Below are 18,622 nucleotides of genomic sequence, written 5' to 3'. Positions count from 1 at the left end.
TGATTTGAAGAAAGTAGAACTATATACAAAAGATGAGGTAATCAGTCCCTCAGCCTTGGAGTTGATGTGAAGAGCACCGTAGTCGTGAAGATTCTGGACTACGGTGCTCTTCACACCAACTCCAAGACTGAAGGACTGATTACCTCATCTTTTGCACATCTGTCTAATTTTCGTGTTGGAGATTGTTGTTGGTGATACACAAGCACCTCTGCTCCCTCTCTCAGGACCCATGGAGAGATGTTATCCGGCCCCATCGCCTTAGAGGTATCTAGCTTGCTTAGCAGCCTCTTCGCTTCTTCCTCGGTTGTATGTATTGTGTCCAACACTTGATGGTGTACCCCACCTTTCCGTCTCTCTGGAGTGCCTTCTGTCTCAGTGAACACTTCTTTGAATCTCATGTTGAGCTCCTCACATACTTCGCGGTCATTTCTTGTGATCTCCCCTCTTTCCTTCCTCAGCCTGATTACCTAGTCCTTGACTGTTATTTTCCTCCTGATGTGCCTGTACAACAGCCTCAGGTCAGATTTGGCTTTAGTTGCTGTGTCATTTTCCTATTGTCGTTGGGCCTCCCTTCTTACCTGTGCATATTCATTTCTGGCTCTACGACTGCTTTCCTTATTTACCTGGGTCCTTTGCCTACTGTACTTCTTCCATTCTCTTGCACACTTGATTTCTGCCTCTCTAAACCTATGGGTGGACCAAGGGCTCATCCTGGCTTTCTCGTTATTTCTGTTACCCTTGGGTACAAACCTCTCCTCAGCTTCCTTGCATATTGTTGTCACATATTCCATCATCTCATGTACTGACTTCCCTGCCAGTGCTCTGTCCCACTGAACCCTGTGCAGGAAATACTTCATACCTGTGTAGTCTCCTCTCTTGCAGTTTGGCTTCATTCGTCCTGCCCTTCCTACTCCCCTCTCCACTTGTAACTCTACTGTATATTCAAAGCTCAGAACCACGTGGTCACTGGCCCCGAGGGGTCTTTCATATGTGATGTCTTCAATATCTGCACTACCCGAGGTGAATACTAGGTCCAGTCTTGCTGGTTCATCCTCTCCTCACTCTCTGGTTGTGTCCCTTACGTGTTGGTACATGAGGTTTTCCAGTACCACCTCCATCATCTTAGCCCTCCACTTTTCTGAGCCCCTATGTGAATCCAGGTTCTCCCAGTCAATTTCCTTATGATTGAAGTCACCCCCAATCAGCAGCTTTGCCCTGCTCGCATGAGCCCTTCTGGCCACTTCAGCCATCGCGCGCGCGCGCTCGTGTGTGTGTGTGTGTGTGTGTGTGTGTGTGTGTATACTCACCTAGTTGTGATTGCAGGGGTCGAGTCATAGCTCCTGGCCCCGCAGGAGAGTGTGTGTGTGTGTGTGTGTGTGAGAGAGAGAGAGAGAGAGAGAGAGAGAGAGAGAGTGAGTAACCAAATTAATGTCTGCACAAATAACTCATTACGATTGTGACAGGATATAAACACGTAAATAGTTCATTACCACTGTAACTTGTACAGCTTTTAAAAGTTTGGGGCCCAGTCCTTGGACCCTTTATGTGCCTCTGTAATCCCTTGACTACCACCCACAGGTTGGGTATGATGGGGTGCATAATAAAGATGTTAAACTAAACACTGAGCATATCGCTGGAGGTGAACGTTAATCACTTAACATTGGCACAGTATACAAGATTAGTGAATCTTAGTCCTGTTTACAGTGACCTTAGCAAAGACCAGTTAAGACTGTACACAAAATATGTCAGGCCTATCATAACGTAAGCAGCACTAGTATGGCGCTCACACTAAGTCTGACATGTTCAGAATTTTAAAAAAGTCCTGGGGTTTGTAACAGGAGCTGAGGGAATTAAACTGTGAGGGCAGGCTTAGAAAAAATAATCTGGCGACCTTACAACAGAAGGACCAAATAAAATGTAATTACGATTTTCACGATACTCGGAGAATTGAATTTTATAGTTCAAGACGATAAACTAGTCGTTTCGGTGGCAATTTTTTTTTATATATTTTTCATAGATGGAAGCTGAACACACAAATGGTATGGTATGAAATAGGTTTTCTGCCTCAGCATGGTCAATAAATAGAATAAATTAGACGAGAAAATAGTGGGGGAAAATTCCATACCGTATGCCAGGAGCCAGTGATGCCTGTCGAGTGTAGCTCAAGACTCAAGGGCCAAGAGCTGAGACTTGACCCTTGCAAATACAGCTTGGTTAATGCACACAATCTGAAAGATAACAGAGGTAACAGAAATACTGATCACAAAGAAAAAATAATAAACACAGTGAGGTCATCTAGAGAGTGCAAGGTGTAAGAGGACATGGATGAAACTCATGGAGTTCTTCACAACAGAATGTGGAGAGGTATGTTCTAAAAAGCAGGGAGGTGAGGACAGACGGAGCTAGAAAACATCCACTCAACAAAGGAGGACGTGATGCAGCTAAGGAGCCTGACAACTAAAGCAAATGAGACCAGAAGATATGTTTCTCGGTACATTGTGAGCCTATACTGAAGGTCTTCAACTAATCGTGCTGGTTCAGAGAATAAACTATGCCAGTAGTGCAGAGTCTCGTGTAAAGATAAGCCACAACTGCAGAAAGTCTCTTGGCATAACCTATTTTTTAAGCTATTCAACATAATGGCTCGTGTGACGGTGCTTAACAGTTTATGCCAATCATGTGGGACAGATCCCTGGTGCCGGTGAATGAGAATGGTGTCAGTAATCAAGAGTGTTAGTTTTATGACTGCTTCGACTGATAAGACCGCTTATCCTTATCTTCAGTCACGTGGGCCACCACTGGCAGGTCAGTATGAATGTTTTCCATCACAACCATCAACAAGCTTAGTATACTGGAGTGATATGTAACACAATAATTGCTAGGCATGTAGCATTTGCTTCAGCAACGTTGATGATACCAAAGGCACGTTAGTAGCCACTAATTTGTTGATCAAATAGATGAGTTGAGATATGGTTAAGGGTAAGTTTGGCAGATAACAGTAGGGGGGAGAGGGATGTTAGTGGTGTGGTGATAGTTGTGTGGTAGTGCCCCTGCTGACCCCCTGCCTCCTGCACGCACCTTCACTCACCTCCCACCTCACTACACCTCACAGGTATGTTCTTCTCTCCTCACCTTCACTCTCAACAACTCACCACTACACACACTTATGCCTCACTCTCCTCAACCTCCTCAACACCTGTCCTTATCACCTTCACTCATGTCTCACTCTCCTCATCCGCAACACCTGTGCCCACTCCCATACACTCATATCCACTCATAACATTTCGTATGACTCATGCGTCCACATGACCCAAAGACTGTAACTGGCTAAGATCAGTACCCAAAGTTTAGTGTATAAACTCTTTCAGCATTTTGAATTTAGTGCACAAACTCATTGAGTGTTATGAGTTTAATGCACTAATTCACTGAGTTTTTACCATACCAACACTGACTCCTTCAAGAGGTGTCCCTCACTGCTGGAAGGGCTTCCAGTCTAAGCAACTGGAGTTAGTCGTGTTCCTCGAGTCAAATCCAATTACACTTCCAGTCCTCCCATTCCCCAGGCTAAGATAAAATAAAATTTTGTTGGGATTTTTAACCCGGAGAGGTTAGCCACCCAATAAAGTCAGTGTGCCATCGAGGACTGTCTGCCCTATTTCCATTGTAGTCCTTTAATTTTCTCTACCAGGATGCGACCCACAACAGGCGACTAACATCCAGGTACCTACTTACTGCTAGGTGGACAAGGGCAGTAGGTGTCAGGAAAATGACCAACGTTTCAATCGTGCCGGGGAGTGATCCCCGGTCCCTCATTGGGCTCTTCACTATTCTTACCGATTTAGCGCTTCCATGTGAATAATAATAATAATAATAATATTGTAGTAATAGTAGTAGTAGTAGTTTAGTAGTAACAGCAATAGTAGTAGTAGTGGTAATAGTATTAGTGTTAGTTATATTAGTAGTAATAAGACTCATTAGAATTATTTCAAAACTTAGCTAAGAACATACACACCTAGAAATTTACTTCTAACAACTTACGTGTTTTGACTTCTGCATAGACTATCATGGATTAGTACAAAACTTCTACCTGCTAAATACTTAGTTCATGCAAGAATTTGATTTAATCAGACCCAAACGCCAATTCGCATTCCAAATTAACGAATATGAATCCGAGCTAGACTTTTCCCCAGAAGAAACGGAATTATACATGGTCTAAAAGTCAGACGTGTGATTTTTGTTGCAAATATTGAATTAATTACATACCGACGAGTCACCGGTCTCTTGAATATTAGGAAAACTTGGAAAGTATATCAGACGGAGGTACCTCGTAGCTCAGGTAACGTTAGGTTAGGGAACAGGACAAGTGTTTCCTGACGCGGGTCTTACTCATATGATGATCCGCATCTAGAACTTTTGGTCATCTGATCGAGGCCTTCCGTTGGCTTGCCGGTCGACCCCTTTAAAAATTAAGGTTATAATTATGGCCATGTATTTTAATTGTCTCGTAGCTCAGTGATTCAGTCCTTCGGTGATTGGAGACGAGTGGCCAAGTCTCACCTATTGCCCTTGTTCTATTAGGAGATAGGTACCTGGGTGTTATCTAAATGTAGGTAGCATCATGGTGGAAAGGGTCGAAAACCCCCAATAAAAACTAGATGTGTTTTGGTCGCCAAGTGATCCAAGAATGATATCCTCATATCTCATAAGCCCGGCTCCCTCCACCTCCAAGCACGCAAAAAAAAAAAATGATACAGAGTTCTTTATATGTGTATTATTGAGTTAAATATCAGTGTTGAAGATCTGAAGTCAGTTAGAAGAAGCATTATCTAATTATCGCAAAGACTAAAATCTCAACTGAATTAATAAAACTGGTAAATTAATAATAATATATTTATTTCTGCAAGTACAGTACAAGGTCTACAGGCTTGACATCAGTAACATACTACATTTGCAGTTCGGAAAAGTTAGGTCAATTTTGTCCCAGGATGCGACCCACACCAGTCAGCTAACACCTAGGTACCCATTTTACTGATGGGTGAACGGGGACAGCAGGTGTCTTATGGAAACACGTCCTAATGTTTTCCAGAGAACCTTTACTGCACATATAAGTTCCATCAAACACTTCAACTACTGGGAACGCTTGGAAGCACTCCACTTGTACTCGCTGGAACGTGGGCGAGAGAGATATATCATAATCTACACCTGGAAAACCTAGAAGGAATGGTCCCGAATCTGCACAGAAATCACTCTCTACGAAAGTAAAAGACTGGGCAGGCGGTGCAAAATACCCCCAATGAAAAGTAGGGGAGCCATTGGTACACTAAGAGAAAACACTGTGAGTGTCCGGGGCCCAGACTGTTCAACAGCCTCCCACTAGGCCCCTGGCTGCCTTCAAGAGGGAGCTGGACAGATACTTAAAGTCGGTCCCGGATCAGCCGGGTTGTGGTTCGTACGTTGGACTACGTGTGACCAGCAGTAACAGCCTGGTTGATCAGGCCCTGATCCACCGGGAGGCCTGGTCGTGGACAGGGCCGTGTTGGCGTTGATCCCCGGAATACCCTCCAGGTAGCCGTACCAGGGGATCGCTCCCCGGACCTCGGTGTGTAAGCTGAGTGCGCTAACGATCGGGCTACGGGACACCTTAAAATTAGGGGTTACACTGCCCAGTGACAATATGGAACTTTGTGTGAGCACATTTACCAGGACCTGAAATCGCTCAGAAGATAAATTCTTCAGTTGTTGGTGCTGAAACTGACTGCTTGAATCATTAACAAGTTATCGCATGAAAATCATTAAACTCTCAATATAATGGACTTCTGCATAACAAATTCCGAAATACGAAACAGGGTTAGTAATCTGAATAAAGTATTCAAAGTGAAAGTTAAATATAAACGAGTAAAATGCAGCAGTGCGGGTGCATGGCGGTAGTGCGGTGGTGCACTGTGTGGTGGTGCACTGTGTGGTGGTGCACTGTGTGGTGGTGCACTGTGTGGTGGTGGTGCTGCAGTTTCGTTAATGCTGACTCTCATACTTACCTCCACGGGAGCACTTCTTACTCCCTCCTACACAACACATTTTTAAATTACGATGAAAACAAGTAGCCCCATTAAACAATAAGTTCTCTGGCCCCCAGCGATCTGTTTTCAAGGTTTTATAAAGAATATAAAGAAGAACTATGTAAATCATTAGCCAGTCTGTGTTATGTCACTGCAAGTGGGCATCGTGCTGGAGATTTGGAAGTTGGTTAATAAGATTTACATTGACACGGTGGGAGACACGCTTAGTCAATCTTATCTCAGTACTCTAGTGCTGGCCTCAATAGCTGGCAAATTAAGAGAATTAGTAAAAACTGATACAGTTTGAAACCACCTTGAACATAATTTCATCAATAATTCTAAACATAAAACCATAAGATAACATTCATACTTAAAATAACTAGCTTTCTATAATGATATTTGAGGTGGTGGACCATGATACAAGAACAGTGTCCCTCACAGCAGACGAAGAAAATAACTCCGATTTCTGTCTTAGATATTTTCAACACTTTTATTTATATAATTCTTTTAATTCCTAAGCTCCGTTTGCACGCTTCAATTATATTCTTTCCAATTCTCGAGTTCTTTTAATCTGTCTTCGTAGGAAAGATTTTTTGCTATAAGGGAATTAACTTTAATTACCTTTTCTGCATATTTTACAGCGCTTGTTTACCCGTCCTGTACTAGAGATCAGAACTGTGACTGTTGATCAGTATGACTTTTTACCAGTGTTATATGCTTTATCCGTGATATAAAATTTAGCCATCCATTACTGATTCTTATCTGTATAAAGCCAGAAGTCTAATAGACTGATTGTAAGCACTTATGCAATGTTGCTTTGGTTTTCATTTCTGCTAACTGAAGCTCTTATGTCATTTTCACATTCTATTTAATTGTCTGTAATATTTATTTAAGAGCACCGGATGATTATTTTCCATGGTTCGAATTTCATATTTGTCCACACTGAATTGCATCTGATACTTTTCTGATTAATAAGTCCAAATCATCTTACAGCCCCCAGATGTTCTTCTATATTATTGGTCTATATTTTTGTTATAAGGGAAACATATATCGCTGTCTGTTCCTTCATCTAGTTTTCATGTAGACTGTAAATATGGGCCCAGTATTGATCCCTTTTGTAAGCCACAGACATATTGATTTGTATTCCCTGGAACGCAGGCAAGAAAGATACACGATAATATACACTTGGAAAATCCTAGATGGATTGGTAACAAACTTGCACACGAAAATCACTTCCTATGAAAGCAAAAGACTCGGCAAGAGATGTAAATATTCCCCCCAATGAAAAGCAGGGGCACCACGAGTACAATGAGAGACAATACAGTAAGTGTCAAGGGCCCAAGACTGTTCAACTGCTTCACAGCATACGTAAGGGGGATTCCAATAGATCCCTGGCTGTCTTCAAGAAAATGCTGGAGGCACCTAAAGTCAGTACCTGACCAGCCGGGCTGGTCAGGTATTGACTTTAGGTACCTGTCAATTTGCGTACGGCCAGCAGTAACAGCCTGGTTGATTAGACCCTGATCCATCACGAGGCCTTATCTCAGACCGAGCCCCGGGGGCGTTGGCCCCCGAAACTCTCTCCAGGTAGTTCCTCGTAGACATATAGTGTTAGTAAGCAGTAGTTTCTCGTAGACATATTTTTAGTCAAAAGTAATTTGTGGTGGGCATGCATTCGTTTTGAGGACAGGATATGAAATATTCGTCATGCTTATATAGAATACAGTATACTGATGTTGTCTGGTGTAGACACGTAGAACTATTGTTATGGCTCACTGTGCTGCTGCATAACACCTGTTGATTGATTATAACGACGAGTCACACTTGTTGCTGCCGCACTGACTGCTCTTGCTTCACAAGAATTTGCTACAGTCACTAGCCTAAGCGCCGGTGAAGGGCTCTTGATTAAAGGAAGCAGTGCTACCCATTACATCGGATTAAACTTGATTGTCTCTCATTCTCCAGGAGCGATATGACTTATATATGTTTAACGCTTTGCCTTAAATAAAATATTAATACATTTGACCGAGTTATCAGTACCTACTGCAGATATGTTTGCGGGTCTGAGTTGACAGGTTGTTTTCTCCTTGACCTATTTCTACACGCAAAAACTTGTATTCAGAAATATAACACTTAACCTTGCTGTAATGACTGCCAGCAGCGGCGAGTAAATACGTGGAATTATTTAACCAACATCAAAATAACCATAAGTGAGCCTGCAGGAGACGTGACACGAGGATTTAGTTAACCACTGAGAAGAGGAATCTACAAGAATCTTCTGAAATTTACATGAATCCGCAGTAATCCACATCAAACTATAGAAATCCACGGCAATTCATAGAAATCTTTATAAATTCACAGGAACCTAAAAGAATACATATGAATCCACAGGAATACACAGACACCCACAGCAATATACATTAGCCCAAAGAAATTACACATGAATCCGCAGAAAACCATAGAAATTCACAGTAATCTACGTAAAACAACAAGAATCCACAAACAGCTACAGGAATCAATAAAAATCAACTCTGAGAATCACAGCACAAACGACATTCTCAGGCGAACTGTAAAATACCGTATTGTTCATATTAATTGGTTTATCATTCACCCGTAGATTATATTCTTCAGTAACGTGTTACACGTGATTCTTTGTATATAATGTTGAGGAAGAGTCTTTGTAGGACCATGTAGACTCACCAAGAGCGTGTGCAAGTGGCTCCCCGTGAGTCATCAAGAGCGTGTGTAAATGGCTCCCCATGAGTCATCAAGAGCGTAAGTGGCTCCCCATGAGTCGCCAAGAGCGTGTGCAAGTGGCTCCCCATGAGTCGCCAAGAGCGTGTGCAAGTGGCTCCCCATGAGTCACCAAGAGCGTGTGCAAGTGGCTCCCCATGAGTCATCAAGAGCGTGTGCAAGTGGCTCCCCATGAGTCATCAAGAGCGTGTGCAAGTGGCTCCCCATGAGTCATCAAGAGCGTGTGCAAGTGGCTCCCCATGAGTCATCAAGAGCGTGTGCTAGTGGTTCCCCAAGAGTAATTGAACCCAGCTCTACTATGATCTTATTAGATACGATCATGATGGCGCTAGTGTCCTTAAACATGATCATTGTGGGACTGGGGTCCCCCAAACACGATCATGGTGGGACTGGGGTCCCCCAAACACGATCATGGTGGGACTGGGGTCCCCCAAACACGATCATGGTGGGGCTGGGGTCACTTAAGGTTTGGTTGGAGATTCCCTTAGTAAGATCAGTATGATCTTCGTATAAGGACCTCAGTCCCACCATAATGTTACTGCAATTACCTCAGACCTTGCTAAAGTTACCCCAGTAACACCATGATCTTACCAAAGTTATCCAAGCCATATAAGGAGCGATTAACTGTTATGGTGATATTTTTGGTTGGGTCAGTGTCCGCTTCAAGAGTGAGAACTGGCTGTGCTGGCACCTTGGTGTCTTATTTCACCTTTCACTGCTCTTGCACCTTGTGTTCGAGTTCTGTTTTGGATAGGTATTTTTTTCACCCTCTTTTATTTCCCCATTATTTATTCATATCTTCTATTTGTACACTTCCATTAATACCCTTTTCATTTTATGTCTTTCAAGAGAGTATAGGTTCAGGGCTCTCAATATGTCTTCGTAGCAAGGAGTTCTAGTATAGGGGATTAACTGTGTCATGCTTCTCTACATGATTTTCAGCGTATTTCTATTCATTCTGTAATATTTAAACCATACTGTGCAACTTCTATATGAAATTTAAATGAGATGTAGTATGATTTTGCACTACCTGGAGTTTACCTGGAGAGAGTTTCGGGGGTCAACGCCCCCGCGGCCCGGTCTGTGACCAGGCCTCCTGGTGGATCAGCGCCTGATCAACCAGGCTGTTGCTGCTGGCTGCACGCAAACCAACGTACGAGCCACAGCCCGGCTGATCAGGAACTGACTTTAGGTGCTTGTCCAGTGCCAGCTTGAAGACTGCCAGGGGTCTGTTGGTAATCCCCCTTATGTGTGCTGGGAGGCAGTTGAACAGTCTCGGGCCCCTGACACTTATTGTATGGTCTCTTAACGTGCTAGTGACACCCCTGCTTTTCATTGGGGGGATGGTGCATCGTCTGCCAAGTCTTTTGCTTTCGTAGTGAGTGATTTTCGTGTGCAAGTTCGGTACTAGTCCCTCTAGGATTTTCCAGGTGTATATAATCATGTATCTCTCCCTCCTGCGTTCCAGGGAATACAGGTTTAGAAACCTCAAGCGCTCCCAGTAATTGAGGTGTTTTATCTCCGTTATGCGCGCCGTGAAAGTTCTCTGTACATTTTCTAGGTCGGCAATTTCACCTGCCTTGAAAGGTGCTGTTAGAGTGCAGCAATATTCCAGCCTAGATAGAACAAGTGACCTGAAGAGTGTCATCATGGGCTTGGCCTCCCTAGTTTTGAAGGTTCTCATTATCCATCCTGTCATTTTTCTAGCAGATGCGATTGATACAATGTTATGGTCCTTGAAGGTGAGATCCTCCGACATAATCACTCCCAGGTCTTTGACGTTGGTGTTTCGCTCTATTTTGTGGCCAGAATTTGTTTTGTACTCTGATGAAGATTTAATTTCCTCATGTTTACCATATCTGAGTAATTGAAATTTCTCATCGTTGAACTTCATATTGTTTTCTGCAGCCCACTGAAAGATTTGGTTGATGTCCGCCTGGAGCCTTGCAGTGTCTGCAATGGAAGACACTGTCATGCAGATTCGGGTGTCATCTGCAAAGGAAGACACGGTGCTGTGGCTGACATCCTTGTCTATGTCGGATATGAGGATGAGGAACAAGATGGGAGCTAGTACTGTGCCTTGTGGAACAGAGCTTTTCACCGTAGCTGCCTCGGACTTTACTCTGTTGACGACTACTCTCTGTGTTCTGTTAGTGAGGAAATTATAGATCCATCGACCGACTTTTCCTGTTATTCCTTTAGCGCGCATTTTGTGCGCTATTACGCCATGGTCACACTTGTCGAAGGCTTTTGCAAAGTCTGTATATATTACATCTGCATTCTTTTTGTCTTCTAGTGCATTTAGGACCTTGTCGTAGTGATCCAGTAGTTGAGACAGACAGGAGCGACCTGTTCTAAACCCATGTTGCCCTGGGTTGTGTAACTGATGGGTTTCTAGATGGGTGGTGATCTTGCTTCTTAGGACCCTTTCAAAGATTTTTATGATATGGGATGTTAGTGCTATTGGTCTGTAGTTCTTTGCTGTTGCTTTACTGCCCCCTTTGTGGAGTGGGGCTATGTCTGTTGTTTTTAGTAACTGAGGGACGACCCCCGTGTCCATGCTCCCTCTCCATAGGATGGAAAAGGCTCGTGATAGGGGCTTCTTGCAGTTCTTGATGAACACAGAGTTCCATGAGTCTGGCCCTGGGGCAGAGTGCATGGGCATGTCATTTATCGCCTGTTCGAAGTCATTTGGCGTCAGGATAACATCGGATAGGCTTGTGTTAATCAAATTTTGTGGCTCTCTCATAAAAAATTCATTTTGATCTTCGACTCTCAGTCTGGTTAGCGGCTTGCTAAAAACTGAGTCATATTGGGACTTGAGTAGCTCACTCATTTCCTTGTTGTCATCTGTGTAGGACCCATCTTGTTTAAGTAGGGGCCCAATACTGGACGTTGTTCTCGATTTTGATTTGGCATAGGAGAAGAAATACTTTGGGTTTCTTTCGATTTCATTTATGGCTTTTAGTTCTTCCCGCGATTCCTGACTCCTAAAGGATTCTTTTAGCTTAAGTTCGATGCTTGCTATTTCTCTGACCAGTGTCTCCCTGCGCATTTCAGATATATTGACCTCTTTTAGCCGCTCTGTTATTCTTTTCCGTCGCCTGTAAAGGGAGCGCCTGTCTCTTTCTATTTTACATCTACTCCTCCTTTTTCTTAGAGGAATAAGCCTTGTGCATACATCGAGTGCCACCGAGTTAATCTGTTCTAGGCATAAGTTTGGGTCTGTGTTGCTTAGTATATCTTCCCAGCTTATATCGGTTAGGACTTGGTTTACTTGGTCCCACTTTATGTTTTTGTTATTGAAGTTGAATTTGGTGAATGCTCCCTCGTGACTAGTCTCATTATGTCGGTCTGGGGCTCCACGCATACATGTCTGAACCTCAATTATGTTGTGATCTGAGTATATTGTTTTTGATATGGTGACATTTCTTATCAGATCATCATTGTTAGTGAAGATGAGGTCTAGTGTATTCTCCAGTCTAGTAGGCTCTATTATTTGCTGGTTTAAATTGAACTTTGTGCAGAGATTTAAAAGCTCGTGTGAGTGTGAGTTTTCATCAGAGCTGCCTCCTGGTGTTATTACTGCAACAATATTATTTGCTATATTCCTCCATTTTAGGTGCCTTAAGTTGAAATCCCCCAGGAGCAAGATGTTGGGTGCAGGAGCTGGAAGATTTTCCAGACAGTGGTCAATTTTTAACAGCTGTTCCTGGAATTGCTGGGATGTTGCATCCGGAGGCTTGTAGACTACCACAATGACTAGGTTTTGGTTCTCGACCTTTACTGCTAAAACTTCCACTACGTCATTTGAGGCATTAAGCAGTTCTGTGCAAACAAGTGACTCTGCAATGTACAGGCCAACCCCCCCCTTTTGCCTGTTCACTCTGTCACATCTGTATAGGTTGTAACCTGGGATCCATATTTCGTTGTCCAAGTGATCCTTTATGTGGGTCTCAGTGAAAGCCGCGAACATTGCCTTTGCCTCTGCAAGCAGTCCACGGATGAAAGGTATTTTGTTGTTTGTTGCTGGCTTTAGACCCTGTATATTTGCAAAGAAGAATGTTATCGGACTGGTGGTATTGTTGGTACTGGGGGGGGATTTTTTTTCCGGCATTAGTATCTGTATCTGTTGGTTTGGAGTGGAGGCCATCGACTGTGGTTCCACTCCAGGAATGACTGGATTTGGTGTACGATTTCTGCCATTTCCTGCCAGTTTTTTTTCCTTCCTGGCACTAAAAAACCTCTCCCTCTTGAGTGGCTGTGGCTACCCAGGTTTTCCCATGGCCTGGATGTTTTGTATCTTTTTGTCCCCTTTAGATGGTATGCCTGGCAATTTAAGTTATAGCACAGTCTTTCCTGTACTGAAGAGGTACACATTTCAGGGTGAAAAAGCTTACAGGAAGGGAGTTTGCATTTTCCTGTTGTCATATGGGCATGACATTTTCTAGGGTGGTCATAGTTGCATGTCCCATCTGTTTTTCCAGATTTCCCATGCCAGCAGATACCAAGTGCATAGTATGTGCACAGGCTTGGTTTCCGTTTGCCTTGGGTTTCTGTGACTGTATTCCCTGTTGGTGCATGTTTCCCTGTCTTACTCCTATCCTCCCTAGCACCAACAATGGAGCTCCCACCAGTTGTTTTTGGTAATTTATCCTCACTATTGCTATTGGAGTCCTCTTGTTTGCTATTTCCTGCGGTATTTCTAGTTTGCAATATTGGTTTTATCTTATCTTTGACTACACGTGTTTCCCTACTATGGCTCCTGTCCTCTATGAGGTCATTTATATGTATTCCTTCCTGCGTATAATTCCCGACTACCTGGACAAAATCTCCAGCTTCACCATTACTGTCTCCCAGGACAGTATCTCCAGCTTCACCATTTCTGTCTCCCAGGACAGCATCTCCAGCTTCACCATTACTGTCTCCCAGGACAGCACTATCAGCCCCACATTTACTGACTACCAGGACATCACCTCCAGCCTTACAGTTTGTGACTACATGGCCAGTATCAAGGGCAGTACCATTCAGCCCAGACTTTTTATGTTCCCATCTGTTGTAGAAAGCTTCCAGGTTTTCTATGAAAGCAGCTTTGATGTTATCCTCTTTTAATACCCTTGTGATTTTAGTCCACAGATTTTCCTCATTTGGGCATACCCAAAAACACTTCTCTGTTTTAATACTGCTTGTAGCTAGTTCTGGGATGTCTGCACAAGGAGCGTGACACCAATTTCCACAAAAATGACAATTTATCCATGTGGAAGCCCGTTTGTTTGACTGACCACAGACTACACACAGCTTCATAATGATTTGAATGGTTGATTTACTGCAATTCTACTAGCAACCTCTTGAATATTATATTAATAACCTTAAATGAAGCTCTAGCTATTTGTATTTCTGTTTCTAACTCTTTTTGTATATTGGACAGCTTACCGTCACGTTCCTGATTTTTAATGTTTGTGTTTATAAGGGCGCCTACAAACCCATCCGTTTACAGTCTGCTTTATTGTCCAACGAAACTGTTTGAAACCAGTCCTTTTTTTCTTATGTTCTGTCATGTATCCATCTTAACATGAATCCAACATTTATATTTAGTGGCATAGCTTATGAGCAAGCACATTCTATGTATTTTACATTCTTTATAATTTTCTCTGACAGCATAAAGTTACTGGTAATAAATGTTGCTCAGCCTCAGTCTCCGTACTTTTTCATGTACAAAGAATCAATATGTACTTATTTGTACATAATGTTTTAATGTATTACATCATTTGGTCGTTATGTATACTCTATATATCTTTAATTTCCTGTCGAGTCATTCTTATCCTATTATTAATTTGTCTGAGAGATAACGTACAGTCACGGTGGTTCTGTGAACATCTCTGCTATGTCATCAAAAGTTGCATTTTAAGTTACAGTTGCATGTGAGAGTAGCATATAAACTTAGATTTATGAACGGTCTCTTTAACTTCCTTAATTACATGTATGCATTCATCCATAGTATATTGATAAAGTCTAAATGCATTAATTAACGAGTCCAGTGGTCATCTACTATCAGTAAAAATTATGCATGTTCATTGTTCCTAAATACTTCTTTTTATCAAATGTATAAATCCGATGTTAATTTATTTCTAAATGATCACTGTAAATCCTGCCTCATTCATCTTGTCTACTGAACTATCAATATAGATATGCAACATTCCTAGTCTGGAAATCGGTTAATCATATACTATACAGATCTTTTAACATATTCCTTGATAAGGGAACTACATTCTTCGTGGCGGTCTTTAGTACATATAATTCTTGCCACCATGCAATAGGGTTCTCAGATATTCTCTCCTGAGGTCCTTGTTTTATTGAGTTAAATCATTGTCACACTGATCTGATTGTCTATGCTATATTCACATTTGATATTTTTTTCCTAAACACTAACTTTAACTAATTCTATCTTCATTGTTGCAGTCATTACATGTCACTGACACCCTAAAGCTTTTTCTCATAACTTTGCTTTGTAATATTCCAATCTTTATTCTCCCTTCCCCAAAATAAGATATATGTGCCGCACAGTCAGTAAACGATAGCATCATACTTAATGTATTTCGTCCTAGCACAGGTACACTATGACATACCAGAGACTTAGAGGGTTGTAATCTCCTACAACACTGACCTGAGAGTTGGTTTATTGCAGCATCCTCAGTCACTTGGGAATATCCAGTACAGATGTTCAAACATTTCTATTTTTAACTAAATACTTTTCTCATTAATATCTGGGTACTTTTGACTTTTTCATTCAAATTGAATTCTATCTTTATTAATTACCAAACCCATCTTTTGAAACTGACTCGTATTTATTTAGTGAAATTTGCATATTTAAGCTGCCTCTACGGAGAGAAATGGTATAAACTGTTTCTGTGTTAAAGCAATATATCTTCTGTGTCCATTTCAGTTAAAATTATTTTTTCCAGGTCATGTATTCTCATGGAGAGCGCCTCATGTATAACACAGATTCTTCAGCATACCTTGCTATCATCTTGTAACTGACCCTATTCCCCCACTTTGAACTAAGATAATTTCTGGTGCTGCAAGACACCACACCTCTTATGGTGCTGAGAGCACCAAACCACTTAACTTGTTATCATCTACCATTATCAGTTAATCCCACAACTCTCACTGTACTCTCTTTGGGCTCCACTGCAATCCAGTCTCCTTCCCCTCCGTACTACGACTTAATGCTCCTCATCAGACTTTTTTTTTTTTTTTAATTTTTGCCCCATCAAAAAGCTTATTATTGGACACCCCATTACATATTGTGCCGGGAAAGCTTTAAAACAAATGCCATAAGTGCCAAAATGGGAGGTAAACAAAAAATTTAATTTACTGATGACGTTTTACTTAGATGTCAAATTTTACGTTGATCTTACAGACAACGTTATCTGGAAAGCCATTAATGTTATTTTAATATGATTTGCCTTCACTATAATAAAAAATGAATAAATGTCGACGTAGGTTGTCTTCTACAGCTAATAAGATATTTTATATATATGGTACACTATCGCCGCCTCCCAGGGCTGTTATTTGCATCTTCCATAACTTGTAACAGTTCCGCCAAGTAAAGTCAGTGTCACTGATGACATGTATTCATTTGATGTTTGATCTCTCTCAGTATGTGGTGATGGTTGATGTTCTATTTATCTCAGTATGTGGTGATGTTTAAAGTGAAACATATTTAATATGGAATGATAGACTTCCACAAGCATATACATTTGATCGCTCTTATGATCACTGGATATAAGATTGAGGTGGAGTGCTACTCGATTGTTTTATTTTATTTTTATTTCTCCACTTCATCTGTTTATTTTCTGCCAAGCCAATTAGCAAAATATTATTTCCAGTTGATTTAACTTAATGACCTCCTGTGTAAATCTTCATTTATTGTTCTCGTGAACCATGGTGCTTCTGGTGACCTGGTGTTGATTTATTATCTTATAAAGTTATTTTATGCCAGGTTCTGTGTTCTTCATAGTTGTCATAAGTGACACTGCGCCTGTCTTTCCGTTTTCTACATTGAGATGATTTAATTACCTGAGAGAAAATAATCAAGTGTTATCTATTAATGACATGCGTAGGTCAAACTGTAAAGTTGATCTAAAGAATCTTTTTCGTAGGTAGTGAAACACTGGCTCATTTCATGTACATAACTGTTAGTTTTGGCTATATCTATATCTAGATTGGTGTTTGTATATTTTAGATTAGTGCAGTTTAGACAATACAGAAAAAAATGATCACTATGTATGGTGTTAATGACTTCAGTGTTGCGTTGTTTGTAGGAACCAGAGTATATAAGGCCACGTAGCCTACTATGTCATGAGCTGTTTAACATACAAGTTCGAGTGTTACTTCGCAAAGTACCTTGATCATGTCGTATGTTGTGGCAAGGTATAGAATCGTCTTTTTAATATAGAATTTTCTTTTTAATATGGATGTAGAGTCCATGTTGATATCTTGGGATATCTCTGATGATGGTAGAAAACAACAGTGATCAACGAAGATGCTCCAGTGATGGCTAGAGTGTTGCTCTTGAACTAGCGTTCTTGCTGACAGAAAATTATAGTCTTCGTCTTGTACACAAGTTTTTCAATTAATATATTATACCTATAATTCCATTACTGTGGCAGGTTTGACGCTGAGCTGAATAGAATAGCTGTGATACTTTTGATGGCCAGAATTTTTAGCTTGGGCAGTCTGTATATTTGAATGGGCAACATAAAGTTAATAAATGTTATTTTATATAATATAATGCAATTACATTTAAGCAATAGTGTAGAGGGAGAGATATATAGAGTAGCATTTCAGTGTAGTACGGGTCCCTGGAGTGTGGTGTGAGAACTTTGTGTGGGGTAGAAGGAATTTAATCAGCTGCATGTGGAAAGCTGACTGATAGGAGGGACTAGGAGAGATGACCAAAGATACAGTGATAAGATAACATCTCGCCTCTCTACACACATCGTATCCTTAAAACAATACTCCTACACCCTTCTCCCTAGAGTTATATGTATATATATATATATATATATATATATATATATATATATATATATATATATATATATAGGTAGTAGGTTGGTAGACAGCAACCACCCAGGGAGGTACTACCGTCCTGCCAAGTGAGTGTAAAACGAAAGCCTGTAATTGTTTTACATGATGGTAGGATTGCTGATGTCTTTTGTCTGTCTCATAAATATGCAAGATTACAGGCATGTCTTGCTACTTCTACTTACACTTAGGTCACACTACACATACATGTACACATTTATGTATACACACTCATCTGGTTTTTCTTTGATTTTATCTTAATAGTTCTTGGTCTTATTACTTTTCCTTTTATAACCATGGTGAATTGAAATAAGAATCTTTCCTCCGTAAGCCATGCGTGTTGTAAAAGTCAACTAAAATGCCGGGAACAATGGGCTAGTAACCCCTTTTCCTGTAAAGATTACTAAAAAGAATAAGAAGAAAATTGTCAAAGTGGGAAGTCTGAATGTGCGTGGATGTTGTGCAAATGATAAGAAAGAGATGATTGTGGATGTTATGAATGAGAAGAAACTGGATGTCCTGGCTTTAAGTGAAACAAAGCTGAAGGGGGTGGGAGAGTTTCAATGGAGAGGAATAAATGGGATTAGGTCAGGGGTTTCAAATAGAGTTAGAGCTAAAGAAGGAGTAGCAATAATGTTGAAGGATAAGCTATGGCAGGAAAAGAAGGACTATAAATGTATTAATTCAAGGATTATGTGGAGTAAAATAAACATTGGATGTGA

General features: G+C 41.2%; 1 protein-coding gene across 2 annotated transcripts in view; it reads left to right on the top strand.

Annotated features, from left to right (window-relative positions):
• LOC128691192 (villin-1) overlaps window positions 1-18,622 on the top strand; it is a 165,975-nt gene that overhangs the window by 31,488 nt on the left and 115,865 nt on the right. Inside the window, exon 1 of one of the 2 annotated variants that reach the window (XM_053780051.2) lies at window positions 3,010-3,112. The exons of the other annotated variant lie outside the window; for it this stretch is intronic. The gene's annotated coding sequence lies outside the window, so the exon portion shown is untranslated. Of the gene's footprint in view, window positions 1-3,009; window positions 3,113-18,622 lie in introns of those variants that run through there. 2 annotated transcript variants of the gene reach the window in all.

Source organism: Cherax quadricarinatus, chromosome 27 (assembly GCF_038502225.1).
Source record: "Cherax quadricarinatus isolate ZL_2023a chromosome 27, ASM3850222v1, whole genome shotgun sequence".
Classification (NCBI taxonomy): domain Eukaryota; kingdom Metazoa; phylum Arthropoda; class Malacostraca; order Decapoda; family Parastacidae; genus Cherax; species Cherax quadricarinatus.
The sequence above is the reverse complement of the archived record's forward strand: the minus strand, read 5'-3'. Positions and strand labels throughout refer to the sequence as shown.